Below are 18,656 nucleotides of genomic sequence, written 5' to 3'. Positions count from 1 at the left end.
GTTATGGGTTTAATGCAGAAATTACTGGGTGAGGTTCTTTGGCCTGTGCTATTCCATTGTTCAGACTAGATGAGGATAATGGTCCCTTCTGACCATTAAATCTATGACAACTCCAAGAGAGTGTTTTCTCAAATGCAAAATCCTGGATATCTAGGTATCGTTTTAGTAATATATGTTATTTACTTCAAATTCTAAAACAAAAAGGGATCGACCTAAGTTTCTAAATGCCCAGCTTCACTTAAAATTATATTTGATATTATGGAAACAAATAAAGGAACACAATAAGCCTTGCTTCTTAGACATATTCAATGACAATAAAATCACAAATAAGCCAATACACCATTCCACGTAGGGCCTTATCCCATCCCACCCCTTATAAACTCACCGTCTCCAGAAGACTATGAAAATAGATGAGCCTTACAATTTGCCCTGAAGATCAATATATTTGCATTGTTTTCAAACAAGAGTGAGGGAATAAATTCCAAAGGCTGAGAAGCGAGAATGCTGACTGTCCTTTTGGACCCTCCCTCTCTTTTATACTGAAGTGGCTCCAGTTTCAACATCTCCACTTACCACCCCCGTGGCAGTATGGCACAGGGAAAGAGAGAATCTTTCAAGTAGCCAGATCCCATAGCAGTTAAGGCTTTACAGATGCAAAACACCACCATATATCCTATCTGGAAACCCAAAGGAAACTCGTGTCTTTGGCTCCTAGTCAGACTCTCACAAAGTGGGCAGCAGCATCCGATGCTAGTTTCAGCTTCTCAGTAGACTTACTCCCCAGAACAACAGAATCTTTAAGCATGTGCTTAAATCCATTTGCTTTCTGCAAAGCCCTTAAGCATATACCTAAGGGTTTTGCGAACTTGGGACTTAACTTAGCAATTTTGATATATGTTGAAACATGTACAGAGTCAAACCCCTTTTTAATAAAAAGTAAATTAAAATAATGCTTCATTAATAGAAATATTAATCACAATTGAATACAGAATGTTGGCTACATGCAATACCTCAGGCCTATAGATTCAAAACAGTTTTCGCAGTGAAAGGTGGCAAACTGACATCTTTTCATGCTATTGAGGATGATACTAAACTGGGAGGAGTGGTAGATACGCTGGAGGGGAGGGATAGGATACAGAAGGACCTAGACAAATTGGAGGATTGGGCCAAAAGAAATCTGATGAGGTTCAATAAGGATAAGTGCAGGGTCCTGCACTTAGGATGGAAGAATCCAATGCACCGCTACAGACTAGGGACCGAATGGCTAGGCAGCAGTTCTGCGGAAAAGGACCTAGGGGTGACAGTGGACGAGAAGCTGGATATGAGTCAGCAGTGTGCCCTTGTTGCCAAGAAGGCCAATGGCATTTTGGGATGTATAAGTAGGGGCATAGCAAGCAGATCGAGGGACGTGATCGTTCCCCTCTATTCGACATTGGTGAGGCCTCATCTGGAGTACTGTGTCCAGTTTTGGGCCCCACACTACAAGAAGGATGTGGATAAATTGGAGAGAGTCCAGCGAAGGGCAACAAAAATGATTAGGGGTCTAGAACACATGACTTATGAGGAGAGGCTGAGGGAGCTGGGATTGTTTAGCCTCCAGAAGAGAAGAATGAGGGGGGATTTGATAGCTGCTTTCAACTACCTGAAAGGGGGTTCCAAAGAGGATGGCTCTAGACTGTTCTCAATGGTAGCAGATGACAGAACGAGGAGTAATGGTCTCAAGTTGCAGTGGGGGAGGTTTATATTGGATATTAGGAAAAAACTTTTTCACTAAGAGGGTGGTGAAACACTGGAATGCGTTACCTAGGGAGGTGGTAGAATCTCCTTCCTTAGAGGTTTTTAAGGTCAGGCTTGACAAAGCCCTGGCTGGGATGATTTAACTGGGAATTGGTCCTGCTTCGAGCAGGGGGTTGGACTAGATGACTTTCAGGGGTCCCTTCCAACCCTGATATTCTATGATTCTATCTGGGATCCTGTGAACTCAGTTATAAATTAAAGTTTGGATGTAATAAAAAAAAACAGATACGCAAAACTGGCACCTTACTACTTAGCAGATCTTCTCCTTATATCTATTCAGAGTAATGAACTTTTTACTAATTTTTATTCACGCTAGCAATGCAGAACTAATTTAGTTAACTGGTTTGAGGGAATAAGATGGATTCCATTCTGGCTCACACATCATCAACATAATTTTAACTACGCTCCATTTGTACAGTATTCATTCCTGGTGATAAAGCACTAGCCAGAAAGACCTGAGCTTGATTTTAAGATACCAAGTTGAATTTGCAGGACTGGCAGTTTGAATGAGATATCCTTTTATGTATAAAATGAGCATATTTGATACAAAATAGCTGAAAGACAATGAACATGAAATTCTACAATCAATATTTCCCCCAGTCACTTTTCAGAGAACATTGTTAATACATGAGGCTGGGATTCAAAAGATGAGATTTTTCTTCCTGATTCTACCATTGGTTCTGTGTGGGACAGTGACATATATCTTAATTTTTCTGTACCTTATTTTAGCTATCTGTAAAATGGCAGTTATAATACTTCACATCTGTAAAGCACATAGGGGCTTTGGCTGAAAGGTGCTATAGAAGTGTAAAATATAATAATTATTGTTATAGTTTCATTGCATAGTGTATTGCGGATCCTATACTATCACAACAAATCATTTACTTATTTTAATTCTATTTTCTTATGTTAAAAGTGTTACCTACTGATATTACTCACACGAGCTTTATCCAATTGAATATTTTCTTATTTCTTGTTATGATATTGTTTAGAGTATTTATATTTATAATGAAAATAGATGAAAAGCCTGAACATACAAAATGCAATATATTAATTAAATGTATCTTCTATAAAGATAACTAATTTTAGCCTGAACAATATAAACTTGCCAAAACTGTTTACTCTTAAGGAGTTAATAATTTATTGAGTAAATACAGAGGGGGGCATCCCTTCTGTGATATGGTTATGTAATCAATGAATGAAAGAGAAATTAAAAGCAGCTAACACCAAGATACATAAGTATAATAATCTTTAAGGCTTGAAGCAATTATCTTTGATCATTCAACATTGCTATTCGTTGAGTTTCCAAAGTCACACATTGTGGGGTAACTGAAATTTCACCCATTTACTAGAGAATTTATGACTAGCCTCTGAAGGAAAACTGACAGACATCTCATGTCCTTCTAAGATTCAGTGGCATTTAAGAAAGGATCTACTGAAATGAAATGAAAGTCTTTGATTGACTGGTAATAGACTCAATAGCTTAACAACAATATGTAGCTGTAAAACTGTAATATTAAAACTGTCTTTAAAAAATATTTTAGCAAAGTAGCAATAGGGAACTATGCTTTGATCAGTCATCTGGATCAAGTTAACAATAAAACTCTCACAAATGTGGTTTAAATGAAGAAAAAAATAGCAAGATTTGTTGCTAAGGGATATATAAAGATAATATCGTTCAATAGCTATTACTTACCTTTGGATTTTCTCCCCCATCTCTCCTCACCAAATGGAATTTGAAATATTTTCAGAATATTCCCCTACTGTAGCTTATTTCTTTTATGTAAAGTGGTGAGGAGGCAGATATAAAGACTACTGCTATGCTGCAGGCAATGCGGGCTGATCATTAAAACATGCAGTTGGAAATCTGGACACATGCATTCTAGTTCCGATTTTGTAATGGATTTGTTTGACTTTGGGCAAGTTGAAAATCTTTGCTCTGTGGATGCTAATACAGATAGGGATCCTAATATTTACTCACTTTCATAAAGTACTTTGAGAACTTTACATGACAAGTGCTATAAAAGTACAAAGTATTATTATTAATGATTTATTATTAGTAGAGATTAATTTGGTCTTTTTAAAGATATTAATTTTGGAAAACAAGTGACATCCCTTTTAACTTTGATATCCCCTATATAAGAATTGAAATAAGAAACTATACAGAACATAGCTCAAATAAAGAACCAAAATATTTCCAGAATGTGTATAGATCAGTGGGACCAGTTCAGACCTAGTGTATGTAAATGCAACACCAATTGCTTTTTCAGTAGCACTTGCACTGAGAACTCCAGGACTAAATTTGGTTGGATAACCATTAAAAAGTTTTCCTAAACAAGTCATCTAAATCCAACACTTGTGATCTCCAAATAAAATCAAGTATTTTGTCTTAGAACAGCATTTTTACACATACATTGTAAACAGGTATCAACTGCAGACAAGTGAAGAATCTCAAATGCTTCTTGTTTGTGCAAGACACAGAAAGCATTAACTGCCTATTGGAAGACGCTGCTGTAACTGATTTGTAGCCTGACTAAGTTACATTTAATTAAATACTGGACAATACACACTTTACTTAGCTTTAAACACTTGTAAAGTCCACTAAATCAATTTATCTTACTTGTCAACTGACAACCTTTTCAAGGATTGTAACAGTATGCATGAAATGAAGAAGCCTATGTAAACAGTATGTATTTTTATAAGCTAAGGAATCCAGACTGTGCTCCAACATGTAGACTGAATATAAATATCCATTAGAGGGGGGTATTCCTGAAATAAAGTATGAAAATACTTTGTGAAATAGTTATGACTTTTTAAATGAACATTATGGTGACTTCTAAGGATTAGTGAAGTGGCAATAGCAGGCATTTAAGATGGTGTCTGAAGAGCCTGAGCTTCCAAAAATTTGGCAAAAGAGAAGTCCAAGTTTCTACTTAGATGTTTCACTCTGTTGCTCGTTCACCATTTAGTCTTGTGAGTTTCTGGAATCAAAATTGGTAACTACAAACTCCAGTTTGACAGGCCCTGCACACATGTTCAACCTAACTGCCATTTATCTTCAGATCCTGAACCATTTAATTTTGAGTATATTATCACTGATTAGTTTCAGAGTAACAGCCATGTTAGTCTGTATTCGCAAAAAGAAAAGGAGTACTTGTGGCACCTTAGAGACTAACCAATTTATTTCAGCATAAGCTTTCGTGAGCTACATTGAGCTTATGCTCAAATAAATTGGTTAGTCTCTAAGGTGCCACAAGTACTCCTTTTCTTATCACTGATTAGAGAGCTAAATCTCCCCAGATAAGTGCTCTGTCACTGAGACAATCAAATACTAGGTTTAATTTACCAGCTAGATATGACACTTAATCATTGTCCCTTCTGCATGAGCTAAGCTGAGCCTGGTGGCTTTGGTAATTTTTTTGTTTAGCCTCTCAACTGTAGTTATGGATTCTCTGAGTGTGGATTCATTGTTGTGAATGCACTCTGGCTAAAGCAACACAGATATCCTTGAAAAGCTATGAAAATTCTTATGAGACAGCTTTCAATTCTAAACAGTTGGTTTTTTTCCTGTTTATAACAACACACTCTCTGGATCAACAGATGACTCAGAATAAAACCTTAATCTCTAAAATGCCATCAGTAGTACCCGTTCTGAAAATAACTCTGCCACAAGGACTTCCTTGAACTGAACATGGCAATTCCTCCCTCGTCAGGAGAAAGGATTGCTTAACGGTGTGGACGATGAATATTATGATATCCATGGACTCAAGCACTGAATTCCACTAAGAAAATTTTTAACAGGAGCCAGAAATGAACGTTAGCCCCAAAACACCAGGATTGAGATTTGCAAAGCTAGCTGATTAGGAGATTTGGAAATAAAAGAAGCTGATGAAAATGAATGAGTGATAAGTCCAAATCTTCTAGTTAGCTTTAAAAATCTTAACGTAGATCTAAGAACGGCATCATGAGATTCAAAGGTCGAAGACCTGACATTTTGGGGAGATAAGCTATATAGAACCTTAATTGACATGGTAAACATCTTTACAATTTCCTCATACTTTTACCTACATATTACAGAAGTGCTAGTAATTAAAGTTGAGTTCCATTTTGTAATTAAATCAGGGATCCAACCTCTGTGTCTCCTCCCCAAACTTACAGCACCTACTCTTTGAGTACAAAATTAATTTTCTGAGAATTTACAAGTAAATCTAGTAATAGTTTATAAATTAAACAATTTTTAAAAGTGTCCTTTACAAAATGTAGCATCTGTCAGTCTTTTCTTTCTCCCAAATGACACAGACCCTTCAAAATCTCCATATAATTAACATTCATTCCAAACTTATGTATTAGCTTAATTACAACTAATATCTTTCAATATAGCCAACTTATTAATGTGTATTGTTAATTATTGTTCTATCTAATTGTTATGCTTATACAGGCTACAGACATCAGGTCATCTCACGTAACTCTTAAGTGATGCCATTGTAATAGAGGTAAGTCAACCAATCACCATCCTTCATCTGAAGCTAATTTACATGCAACAATTCTATAGGGTTGTAATGAGATGGACTGGTCACATGTCAAGACTTCTCATTGGTAGTTTATTTGCCCCTTTATCATTGTTCTTTTGAGGTTCTGTGGCTGTATATTAACTTGGATATCAGTGCTTGAAAGGCCGCCAAGGACACACTGAGGCAGATGTATAGGGGAAAACTGAGGCAGTAATATAAAGGGAGCCATTACATTTCAGACACATTGAGGTGCAGGGACTATGATCCATCCTTTCCTGTAGAGCTTGCTGGTCTCTGTATAAAATGTAAGGCTCATATTATGTATCTTGACATAATTTGAAGTATTATTCTCTGGCTTTCTTATTTATTGCTCATGTATTATATTTATAATAATTTTTTAAAAAGCTATGTTTAGATGAAGATAAGGTAGTGAATGCAGCTCAACAGCAGAAGGACAAATAAAAGATGTCAGTGATGCTGTAATTATTATGGGAGGGAATATTTAAATGTTTCTTTGAAAATCAGTTTTATTTAGTCTGAGATCACAAATGCTAAAACGCCTTAATCATGATTGTATGGTTATTGGATGGCATCACTACAGAGCAGAGTTTAGTTTGTCTGGGTGACTTAATTGTGTATTTCCACACTTTAACATGTTTGGATTTCTTTTAAATGTAACCTTGCCTCTGAATCTCCTGGGTTTGTAATTAATGGTTTGGGATCATTATAACATCTCTGTAATTTTTTTTTACCTTTAAACTACTGATATGTACCCTCAACCTCAACTTCATTTTAACATAGTTTTTTAATCTTGGAATATAGCATAAAGCACTGCAGGTATAATACATTTGAGAGGTTTCTTTGTTTTTAGAGTTCTAACTCCAGACTGAATAATAAGGGTGCTGTTTCTCTTACTCATACAAGAGATGATTTATGATGAGAAGTGTGCTGGTCAAGATAGATGCAGAGGCATGACATTTTATTGAAGATGGGTTTAACTATTCTTCTACTTCCAATTCCTGTGCTGTGACCGGAGAGACAATTAACTTTGACTGCAGTTGGCAACGTATTCTGAGCATGGATATAAGAATTTGAAATGTTCTTTTACCAAGGTAAAGTGTAGGAATCCATGGTGCTTTTGGGCTATAGGAAAGACAAATTCTGTGTTCTTTTCCCTCTATCCATATGCTAGTCTATATTAAACAGAGCCTGCATGGTATCTAGAGGGTCCACTAACATGAACAATTGGTAGAAAACTTTGTAGAGTGCAATCATTGGCAGATGTGTGCTTGAGCAGAAATGTCTGTCATCAAGGTCTAAAGTGCCTGAGAATAGGAGTAAGGAATAATTGTGAGGAATACTTTAGTTCTCTTAAAGGCCAACCTTCATCCAAGATCTCACACAGCTGCAAATGAGACCCAGATTAGATCCCTGATTAACTGTGTAGTAATATTTTAGGAAAGAAAAATGTTGGCAGATTCTGTACCAGAAATAAAAGTACAATTTATCATGCAAGAAAAATCCTAGGAAATAAAAGCAGAATGAGCCCACAATAATTAGCTGTTTAAAAAGTGATGGAACAGTTTGCAGATTTTTTTTTAAATTAACTGCTAATTTGAAAGTTAAACAGAGGTATGTCATGGGGTAGAGCTCAAAGAGTAAGTATGTGATGCAGAAAAGATCCTGGGGGAAGTACATGGCATGAGTCAGAAGAGCCCTGGATGGCATAAATAAACCTTCGAGCAAAGCAGTCTGTCTGCCTAACCACCTGAAAGCAAGTTAGGCCCAATCTTTCCATTCAAGATCGCTAGAAATGATGAATGGAAAGTAGATGGGATTGGTTTCCTCCCTCCCTCTGCCCCCCTAGTGGACCCTGCCAGAGACTCTGATTTGATCATTTAAATAGCTGAACAGTGGCAGATAAGCTTTGCATAAAATACTATTTAACTGATATTAATGGCCGTGACACCTGTTGCCATGCAATATTCCAAAATGTGATTGACTTATCCTGAGACAAGACAGAGTGTCTAATAAGTCTCTCTCTTTTAAAGCTGAAGGGTAATAGTCCTGTCACAAACACCAGCTGGGATATTAGAAACTTGGCAGACTGAGACAGACTGCAATTCCAAGTGCCAGGTAAACACTTATCGGAAGTACTGAGGCCAAATTTCAACTTTCATGACACTTGTGATCGAATAAAGTTATACTGATCTGAACATGATCCATCTGATTTTTCTGTTGTGGTTCACTATATTTGCAGCTCACGTCTTCTAAACCTTTTCAAGTTCTGTGAATTAACAGCATGACTCACGCACAGGAAATATCTTGTAATAATACAGCATAGTCAGTAATGTATAGGTTAAAGTCATGCTAAAAGTATCTGTCTGAGTCCCACTACTAAACTTGGTAATTACAAAGAAGTATGGAAGAACACAGACACAAAGAAGTAGGTTAAAAAGCATAATTAAAGCTCTGGAATAGAAGCTGCCTGGGGACATTTCAGGCCAGGTCCTACTAAAAGCAGACAAGCAATGTAAGGTTGTAGGTCTCTTTTTTGATATTTTACAATGACAGGAAATAACTCATTAAAAGGATAATGCCCCACAATAATTATTTAAAAACAGACATGAATCAGAAGCTACTGTAGCAAACCAAGATCTTTAATGCTGCAACTATATGGCTAACAGCACCAATTGTCTTTCTATGTCTTGTAGAATCTGCATGATACACTGAATTTTTGCTGTTTCATTTTTGGGTTCAGCTCTCCTGCTTGCACCATGTAAAGTATACAACCCAAGTGGAAAGTACTGGATTTTTTCCTTAGTAGGCAAGAAACAATTGAGAAAGGAAATATCAATTTCAACCCATTGTTGGCTTATTAGAATAGAGATGGGTGGCAAAGAGAGAGAGCAAAGAGACATCACAACACTATGCTTAGCTTTTTTTGTTCAGGCACTCTATCTATAACCAGTTCTTCTTTGCAGTGGTGATAGTTTGGTCCAATATCACAGGGACATTTTAAAACTAAATGTATAATGGGGTAGCTAAATTTGAGATCAAATAGACACTACCTAAAGTACAGCCTACCTTCATTAAGCTTTATCACAGTTGAAAACTTAATAATAGACCTGAATGAATTTCTCCATTTATGCTTCATAAATGCCTCATGGAGAAAAATATATTTTAATGGAGATTCATGATATTTTTAATATAATGCAAATGTTTTTCATTTTCAGGGCAAAAATGGTAACACTTGGGGCGTGTAACATCCTTTCCCAATCCTTCCAGCCAAACCAAAAGCTACATCTTCCCAATTTCCGTTGACCGCCTAAACAGCAGCCTTTTGGCTAGCCCAGAGAAACATACATTAAACCTCAATTAATTTTGAAATACTTGCTTGAACAAAGTTAATTGCAGCTGCTGTGGCTGTACAGAAGTTATAGCACAAGTTTAAACTGAGAAGATCACCAATGAAAAAGATTATCACTAGACATCTCTATGGCTCATTAAGGATTTAGGACCCTCAATAAGCACAATGCTGAGAAGTAGGTGGTGATCCTAGCTTAATGCATCCGATGAAGTGAGCTGTAGCTCACGAAAGCTTATGCTCAAATAAATTTGTTAGTCTCTAAGGTGCCACAAGTACTCCTTTTCTTTTTGTGAATATAGACTAACACGGCTGCTACTCTGTAACCATGAACTGGTATTCTAGGATTGATGTACATGATGGACTAATATATTACAAAGATTTGAACATCATTTAAAACAAGCCAACCATAATAAAACAAAGTAAAATACAGTGCACACTGGAATGTGAGTAACATTAGTGACAAGAAAACTTCATGACTGAGAAAAATAAAAAATATTAGAAAGTAAGTTTGTGGGACTATTCATGTGCTTAAAGGCAGGCATAGGCTTAAAGACTGCTGAATTAAGGCCACTATTATAAATGATAATAACAAACATAAGTGGAAGGGAGAATAAAGGTTACAGCAATAACATCAAGTAGTTGTATCAGTTAGTAATACACATCTTGACGTTTTCATAATATAAGATACTGTTACTATGACAGAAAGACTGGAGACGCTCGAGTAAATACTGCAAATACTGATTTCCACATTCAGTTCTTCATTCAAGCACCGTGAACAGATATGCCTGCAACTGGAGAGGCTGGTTGAAAATATGGACTTTGATCTTTAACTTTCAACATTGTATCCTGGCATTACAAAGGTCCCAGATGTGTATATAATTATGACCAAGAATATCAGTTCACTTGGAAACCCATCCTGTCCCGACACAATGGAGTCAGCAGCAAAACATCCACTGACTTTGGTGAGAGTAAAATTGGACAATATAACTCCCAGTGAAGTTTTTGGTCGGTTAAATCCACACACCATACACTGTTTTGAAAATTCACCGCAATGTATTGCTAAATTTCTTTGATTTTGTTAGTTTGTGTCATAGCTAACATTATTTAAACTTTTTTTGTGAGAAAAATACTTAAAAGAGTCGGTTTCTTTCACGAAATATACTTAGTTTGAGGCGAGGAAGAGTTGGCCATTGTTCACAAAAATTTCAACCACTTTAAAATAAGAATTACATCACTTTCAAAAGAAATGAAAGATTATAGCAAATATATGCATTTCCTTACAAGCCCCTGATGAAAAATTATGGAGAATAGGGTCCAACAGTCTGCCAAGTCCTCCTCTAATAAAGATCTGGGATGATGATAATAATAGGAGTAATACTTTTCATTTCTATAACATCTTCCACCTGAAGAACTTAAAGAACTTTACACACATTAATTTAATTTATCAACAACTCTGTGACATAATTAATTGCTGTCTCCATTTGACTGATGAGGAAACTGAGACAAAAAAGTCATTAAGGGCCAAATTTTAAAGAGCATACACAAAAGTGCATTCTGCTTGCAAGTAATAAAGCGGGATAAGATTGCAACTGGTGATCTCTGCAGAGGATGTAAGAAAGCAACACTTGGTATTTTGTCCCCTCATTCCCTAAAAATTAGGAAAATTAAATCCAATAAAGTAGCATTAATGTACCATTATAGTTGCAAAATGCAGACCCCAGGCGTCTGAAATTCCAAAAAATTATGTTTTGAACTACAACAGTAACTTGGTCACATCACACATTTGTAGCAATTTCTATTCCTGTTTTCCTTGTTAAATGTAAATATACTATTACTATTTATATTTCTGATACATAAAATATACAGGATGTATGCAATATAGCTGAATGAATGCTGCAAGAAAAACCCTAATTTATGGAATTTCCTGACTTGAGTTCTTGATTTCACCCCCTTAATGTCACATTAACACTATTTGTTATGTACTTAAGATGTATAATGCAACATGTTTCTTTCATTTTTCTCTGGTGTTGCTGTAAGCACTATTTGCACATATACCAGCTCTAGCTCATAGTAAGAAACACTTCCATGGATTGCTTGAAAGAGAAAACATTGCTAGCAATTAACATTGTTGCGATATTACAGGTTCCTTGATTGGTTCTCACACTGTTTGTTCCATCAGCAATATGTTCATGTGCTGAAATATGAAGCAATGAACTAATAGGTTAGAGAACACTGCCAAACACCAGTTTTGCCTCTGGCCAGAGTATCCCATACACCTGCAGTCTCAAAAATGTTGGAAAGGTTTCTAATTTCTTGTTTGGAGAAGAAGAATAAAATGCTCTCAAGGAGTTGGAAAACCTCTCAATTTGGCCAATTCCACTTACGTTTTTGGCTGAACATCCCAAAAGCGTAAAGAGACAACTGGGAAATTTACTCACAGTATCTGAGATCAGGATAAATCAGGAACATTGAATATCTTCTGTTCTTAAAAAAAATCCCTTGAGTTTTTTTTAATAATGGGCTTTAGGTTAATTATTTCATGAAGGGTTGCATCATTGTACAAATGTCACTAACAATAACTATCTCTGAATACTCAAAAGGAATCCTTGCTAGGATGATTAGACATATTATACAAGCAGTCAACCACAGCCCTAGTGGTGGGTTAATACTTTATTTCTGAAAGCTCTTTTAAACCTCACACAAACATTGTGTTTGAGGCCTATCAAGCATTCATCATTAGTATACACATGTAAAACACTCAGAATGATCCTAATTGTTCAGTTGTTGGTGTTTCACTGTGCTTCACTTTGATTTAAACTCCTACATAACGAATATTCGGTTTCAGCTCTATAACAACTATCTATAATTCATTGCACTTAAATGGTGGCATCTGCCAGCCAAAGATCTCAAAGTGCACCAATTGGTGAACATTATTATCCCTGTTTCTGCAGATAGGTAAATTGTGTCACAGAGAAGTTACAGTTATCAAAACTACATAATACAGAGAGACCTGTTATAAACAAATGCATCTTCTGGAACACAGACATTCACTGGTCTTTTAAATGGACTATCTCAGCAAGATTCTGTGTGTGTATTACACATTTTATGACGAGTTCAGGCATAAAATAATATCTTGATCTTCAATATGTGTCTCCATTCATATCAGTCCATAGATTTGCAATGTGTTGTAATATTCTCATTTGTTTATGCAAACACTTACTTTATTTCAAGTATTTAGGGTGTCGCTTGTGTTTCTTGCATGCAAGGAAACATGACAAGCTATTGCTTCACAACTCAGAAGGGGTATGCCTATGTGGGTTGGGGTTCCATTCACTGCCTAGCATGGCAAATGCTACATTTTTGTAGAGGTCTAGCAACTCCTGCTGCTGAGCTAGTATGATTGGAAGCATTAAGTCTGCACTACCACTGGAATACTTTGACTAGTCAGAGAGACAGCCCACCACATCGGTCTAAGAGCCACAATTTGGCCCTATATATTTAAAAAACCACCAAAGATGTGAAATTTGCAGTGAAGTCCTCTAAGCATAAATATTCTATACCTTGTTTTATTTACTTTTAGTTTAGCTTGCACTTACGATTTGCTTTGCCAACTGCCACTTTCATCACAAATCAGTAAATTTGTCAATTGAAAAAAATTATTATTGAACTGATAGAGATATTTGAAAAGACAACGCACAAATCTTTCTTTTAAAATGTAGCCTTTATTTTTATCATTTGATTTTAAAGCATGGTTATCACCTAAAAAGTGAATATGGAAAAACAGATTTTGCAAGTTGGGTGTCTATTGACTTTCAACAGTTTCCAAAGCAAATTTTACTCAATTTACAAACAATATTAGGTGTTTCTAATTGCAAAATCAAATTGGAATCTGAAAGTCAAACTGAGTTCTTTCTGACAGCAGGTAAAATTCAGAAAGTGTACAAAATCCATTTGAGCAAGATCGCTTTATTTATTTATTTATTTACTGTAACTGTGCTTGAATTTTAATGGGTTTTAATCTCTTCCTCCTAGCCAGGATGATGATAAATAATAAATAATACTTATTGATAATAATAATAATAATAATCCCACAACCCTAAATAAATAATTTTTAAAATTAAATATTAGAACAGATATTAACAAGGGCGTTATGCACATAAGGCCCACCTATTTCACACACATAATTAGTGTGACAGTACATGTATGGGGAGGAGGAGAGCAGACCTGAGCACTGAAAGAACAGGTTAAGGACTATTTAGAAAAGCTGGACATGCACAAGTCCATGGGGCTGGATCTAATGCATCTGAGGGTGCTGAGGGAGTTGGCTGATGTGATTGCAAAGCTATTGGCCATTATCTTTGAAAAAGCATAGTGATTGGGGGAGGTCCCAGATGATTGGAAAAAGGCAAATATAGTGCCCACCTTTAAAAAAGGGAAGGAGAATCCGGGGAACTACAGCCTCAACTCTGTCCCTGGAAAAATCATGGAGCAGATCCAACATGGATTCACCAAGGGCAAGTCATGCTTGACCAACCTGATTGCCTTCTATGAGGAGATAACTGGCTCTGTGGATATGGGGAAAGCGGTGGATGTGATCATATCTTGATTTTAGTAAAGCTTTTGATACAGTCTCCCACAGTATTCTTGCCAGCAAGTTAAAAAAGTGTGGATAGGATGAATGGAATATAAGGTGGATAGAAAGGTGGATAGATTGTCAGGCTCAACAGGTAGTGATCTAGGGCTCAATCCAGTTGGTAGTCGGTGTCAAGCGGAGTGCCCCACTGGTCGGTTCAACATCTTCATTAATTATCTCAATGTTAGGATGGATTGCACCCTCAGCAAGTTCACAGATGACACTAAGCTGGAGGGAGAGGTAGATACGCTGGAGGGTAGGGATAGGGTCCAGAGTGACCTTGACAAATTGGAGGATTGGGCCAAAAGAAATCTGATGAGGTTCAACAAGGACAAGTGCAGAGTCCTGCACTTAGGATGGAAGAATCCCATGTACTGCTACAGGCTGGGGACCGACTGGCTACACAGCAATTCTGCAGAAAAGGACCTGGCAGATGACAGAACAAGGAGAAATGGTCTCAAGTTGCAGTGGGGGAGGTCGGGGTTGGATATAAAGAAAAAGTATTTCAGTAGGAGGTTGGTGAGGCACTGGAATGGGTTACCTATGGAGGTGGTAGAATCTCTATCCATAGAGGTTTTCAAGGCCCAGCTTGACAAAGCCCTGGCTGGGATGATTTAGTTGAGGTTGATTCTGCTTTGAGGACAAGGTTGGACTAGATGACCTCCTGAGGTCTCCTCTAACCCTAATCTCCTATGATTCTTCTATGATTCTACATGCAAATAGTGGAATTATACATGCAAATTACCATAATCAATCTGCTTGCACAATTTTCTGTAGTTTTTTTTCTTGGTTTTGTTTTTTAATTGAATATGTTCTTAAACAGTATGTAAAATTTTGAAAGCATTGTGTGTGTGCAACTATATGTCTTAAAAAAAAAACCCTGGCCCTAATTATGAGTTATGTAGAAATGTGCTTTTCTGAAGTATTGCAAACAGACAAATACTTGCACTGAAGATGACATATGGATGAAACTTCAATAAAAGAAAAGGGTGCAGCTGGCTAAACTGTCATACATGGGAAGTAAATGTTTTTCTCCAGTTTTTTTTTTTAAACTAAGAATTGACTTGGTTATAACACAATTCACATTGAAAATAAAAGCCATTAAATAACGTTAAGGTTATGACACAGACTGACAAAAGGAAGGAAATTCATCGTTAAGGTGGAAGCATAACATATGGCCTCTGAGGCACAATGGGGCTGATTAAGAAAGCTGTTCAGGTGCTGCCCGGTTATGCCTAGCTATTGAAAACCATATGGTACTTTTCTCCGTCACAGGGGAATTTCTGTGCTTTCATCAGTTTGTGGTACACCCTTAATGTTCTTTTGAAACTATCTTGCAGAAGTGTTGTGGAGAGCCAATCTGCTTCCATCTGAAGTACTAAATACACCATGATGCTTTAGGACTCTATCACAGCAATTAGAGCAGTTTATCACAGTGTAAGCCTGTGGTAAATCCAGACACATTTGCATTTAGGCAATTCAATCTCAGTGTAAATCTGCGATGCATTACAGCACTGTGATAGAATCTGTTTTTCTGGCGTTAATCCAATCACAATAAAACTCTATGAGAAACCTCAATACATTGGGTTACTCCACTGAGTTTAATAGAGTTGACCTCTTGAACTGTTAAAACACAATAATAAAAATCTACTACATACTGTCCCATATCTCTTTAAATATGAAGCAGATCTTGGATGCCTATATGAATACACACTGTGGGAGTACCAGATCCTGCTGTAAAGTGTTTTCGGCAGCAGTAGGCGAATTTGCAAATGTTTAGATGTTCCTGCCAGATAAGCACCTAGACATTTTAAATCAATCTTCGGAGATGCTAAATATTTTGAGGTCTCCCCACCAAAGTTCTATGACCCTTCCCTCACACCCTACCTCCATAGACCTAACCCAGATCAGAACATATTGGGAAAACTCCTCGGCCCTCTCTCCTGCTGGCAGAGGTTTTAGGAGGGAAGCTTCAGCATTTTCTCCCTATCAAAGAATCTGGGGATCTCATCCCCATCAACAGGACTGTCCCCTGTTCCCCCACTAAAAACTTGAGATTTCAGGAGGATATTCCATGGCTCCTCATACGAATCATTAAGATTCGTTGGGAAAGGCAGGGGGGAATTACAGTCCTCCTTCCTATCACCCTCTATGGTTTTCCCTGCTCCCAGGGCAGATTTCTTTGATGGAAGTTTAGGATCTCTGTGGCCTATCAAAGACAGGAATTTCCTAAATGAGACACTTCAACTTCCCATCTCCATTAAAAACAACAGGAGTTTCCAGAGAGACGTTACTGTGGCCTTCCCTACCAGTAGCATCAGGACTTTCTGAGACACTGCAATCATTCTTCAGTGATAGTATAGCAGACTGGCATGCTAGGTTCCACATCTCCCAGTGCACAATGTTGTTCACTTTGAGGCTTCACCATTTGTGATGTCCCAGAATGAAATGTGGTTTGGAGACTTCAGAACACAAGAGTTTCTCTCATGTGTTATGCATTCTGGGCTGCCACCGGAGCAGACAACAGCAGGGCCAGGGAATGTTTGCGAGACAGAAAGAAAGAGACCCCAGCCTTAGAATATGGCAACAAAAGCAGAAAACTAATGAAACAGGTCTGAGATATATAATGGTGCATCTTGAACTTTGGGCAAAGTTTCAGGACAGTTTTTATTTAGGCTGAGCTGATTTGCCTATAGTTGATGCTTTCAAAATAACAGCTGATTCAAACAGTATTTTCTTAAGTCAGCCACAAAAAGGCCAAATAAATTTCTATAGTTTTAAAAGGATAAACCATCTCCTGACAGAGAGCCAGATTATTTGCTTGCTAAAGTTACTAATCTTTGAAAACAGAGATGTAAATGGGAGTGCTAACTGTAATATCATTTTGGAATCATTACAAATCAGCTATTCTGTTTTAAACAGGAGATTGGTAATTATCCCCTGGTACCTGATTCATACCACATGTCAGTATCTAGAAGGGATATGGGAGGGCTGCTGCTTTTATTACATGACTATTGTTTTCTCTTTTGGAGCAGTAATAGTAAAATGTGTCTAACTGGAAGGTAAAATGAGAGGCAGTTCAGCAGAGAAGAGTAAAAAGTTAGCGTTCATTAGACCAAAACCTGGAGAGCAGCACAAAGGTTCCCATTGGAAGGTATAAAAAAGAAGGGAAAAAAGAAACATTTCTATTTATACTGGCGCACAATAGAAAGTACCAGTGTGGCATGAGTGTTATGAAGAAACCTCCTGCAAAATAATTGATATAACTGGAACATTGTAGATCATGCAGCAATACAATATGGAGATAAATCTGTTTCATACATATTCTTTGCTACCCAAGCTATGGCTGAATTCCTGTACAGGAAATGAACACAGTACCATAAAAGGCAGAAGCTGAAAACTCCCTGTGAGCAAAAGACAGTCTAGGCACTGGAACCATTAAATTACCCATTTCTAACCTCATTTGCTCTCACCTACTGATGTCTCTTTGTGAAACAAAAAAAGTCTACTCTTTGTTCTGCTAAAGAGATTCTCAGTGACACCTCTTCAGTCTATTTATAGTGGGTGCCCAAGCAAACCTGTCCCCACATTACCACTCTCACTGCAGCCTCACTGATGAGGAAGCTTACTCTGAGCTAGTATGGGGGGTGGGGGGAAGTTGGTCACTTCAAGGACTGACCTCCTCTACGCCCCCCATGGGCACCCAGCTTCCTTGTGGGCTTGAGAAGGGGTGCTCCTTGGCTGATTGGCTAGACAGAGGAGTATAGCATAAACCTATTAGCTCCTGTGCACCCAATGGGAGGTCTTACAGGCCTATCGCCCTGCTTGAGATGCCAGCCTGTGTGCCTTGAATGAAAAGGCTCCCTCACTCGGGACTAGAGTAGGACTGGGTTTTGGAACCTTGCTATTTGGCATCATATAATCACCTTTCTGCTCTGGAAAGGAATATTTCCTTCCAGATTGGTCTGGGCAGGGTGTTTTCGTTTTATTTTTTGTTAGTTTGTTTTTTTTCATTTTGTTTTGTTTTGCCACCCTCTCTTCTCAGGCAACAGGGATAGGTTAGCTTGTAAAATTAATGTTGTCACTACTTGGCAGATGCCCATCATAGTTAATTATTCAATAGGGTCTGGTTCCCCTGATAAATCAGAATTGGAAGCAGATTAGGAGAAGGCATCTCCTAAAAAAGATGGGGAACAGGGTCAGGGTTTCTAATGTCCAATACAGCAAGGAGACCACCGCCTTTCCCTATACCCTTAAATCTTGCATGAGGAGAGGGTAGTGGTGACCAGCAATGAGGACTGATATCAGCCCTCCCCCAGATCACACAGATTACAGAAGGAAGGAT

At 37.5% G+C, this 18,656-nt stretch overlaps 1 protein-coding gene across 19 annotated transcripts in view; it reads right to left on the bottom strand.

The window, feature by feature from the left end:
* The window catches only part of ERC2 (ELKS/RAB6-interacting/CAST family member 2), an 840,901-nt gene that overhangs the window by 204,191 nt on the left and 618,054 nt on the right, over positions 1–18,656 (bottom strand). The gene's annotated exons all lie outside the window — the stretch shown is intronic.

The sequence above is a fragment of the Caretta caretta genome, chromosome 7 (genome assembly GCF_965140235.1).
Source record: "Caretta caretta isolate rCarCar2 chromosome 7, rCarCar1.hap1, whole genome shotgun sequence".
NCBI classification, from domain to species: domain Eukaryota; kingdom Metazoa; phylum Chordata; order Testudines; family Cheloniidae; genus Caretta; species Caretta caretta.
The sequence above is the reverse complement of the archived record's forward strand: the minus strand, read 5'-3'. Positions and strand labels throughout refer to the sequence as shown.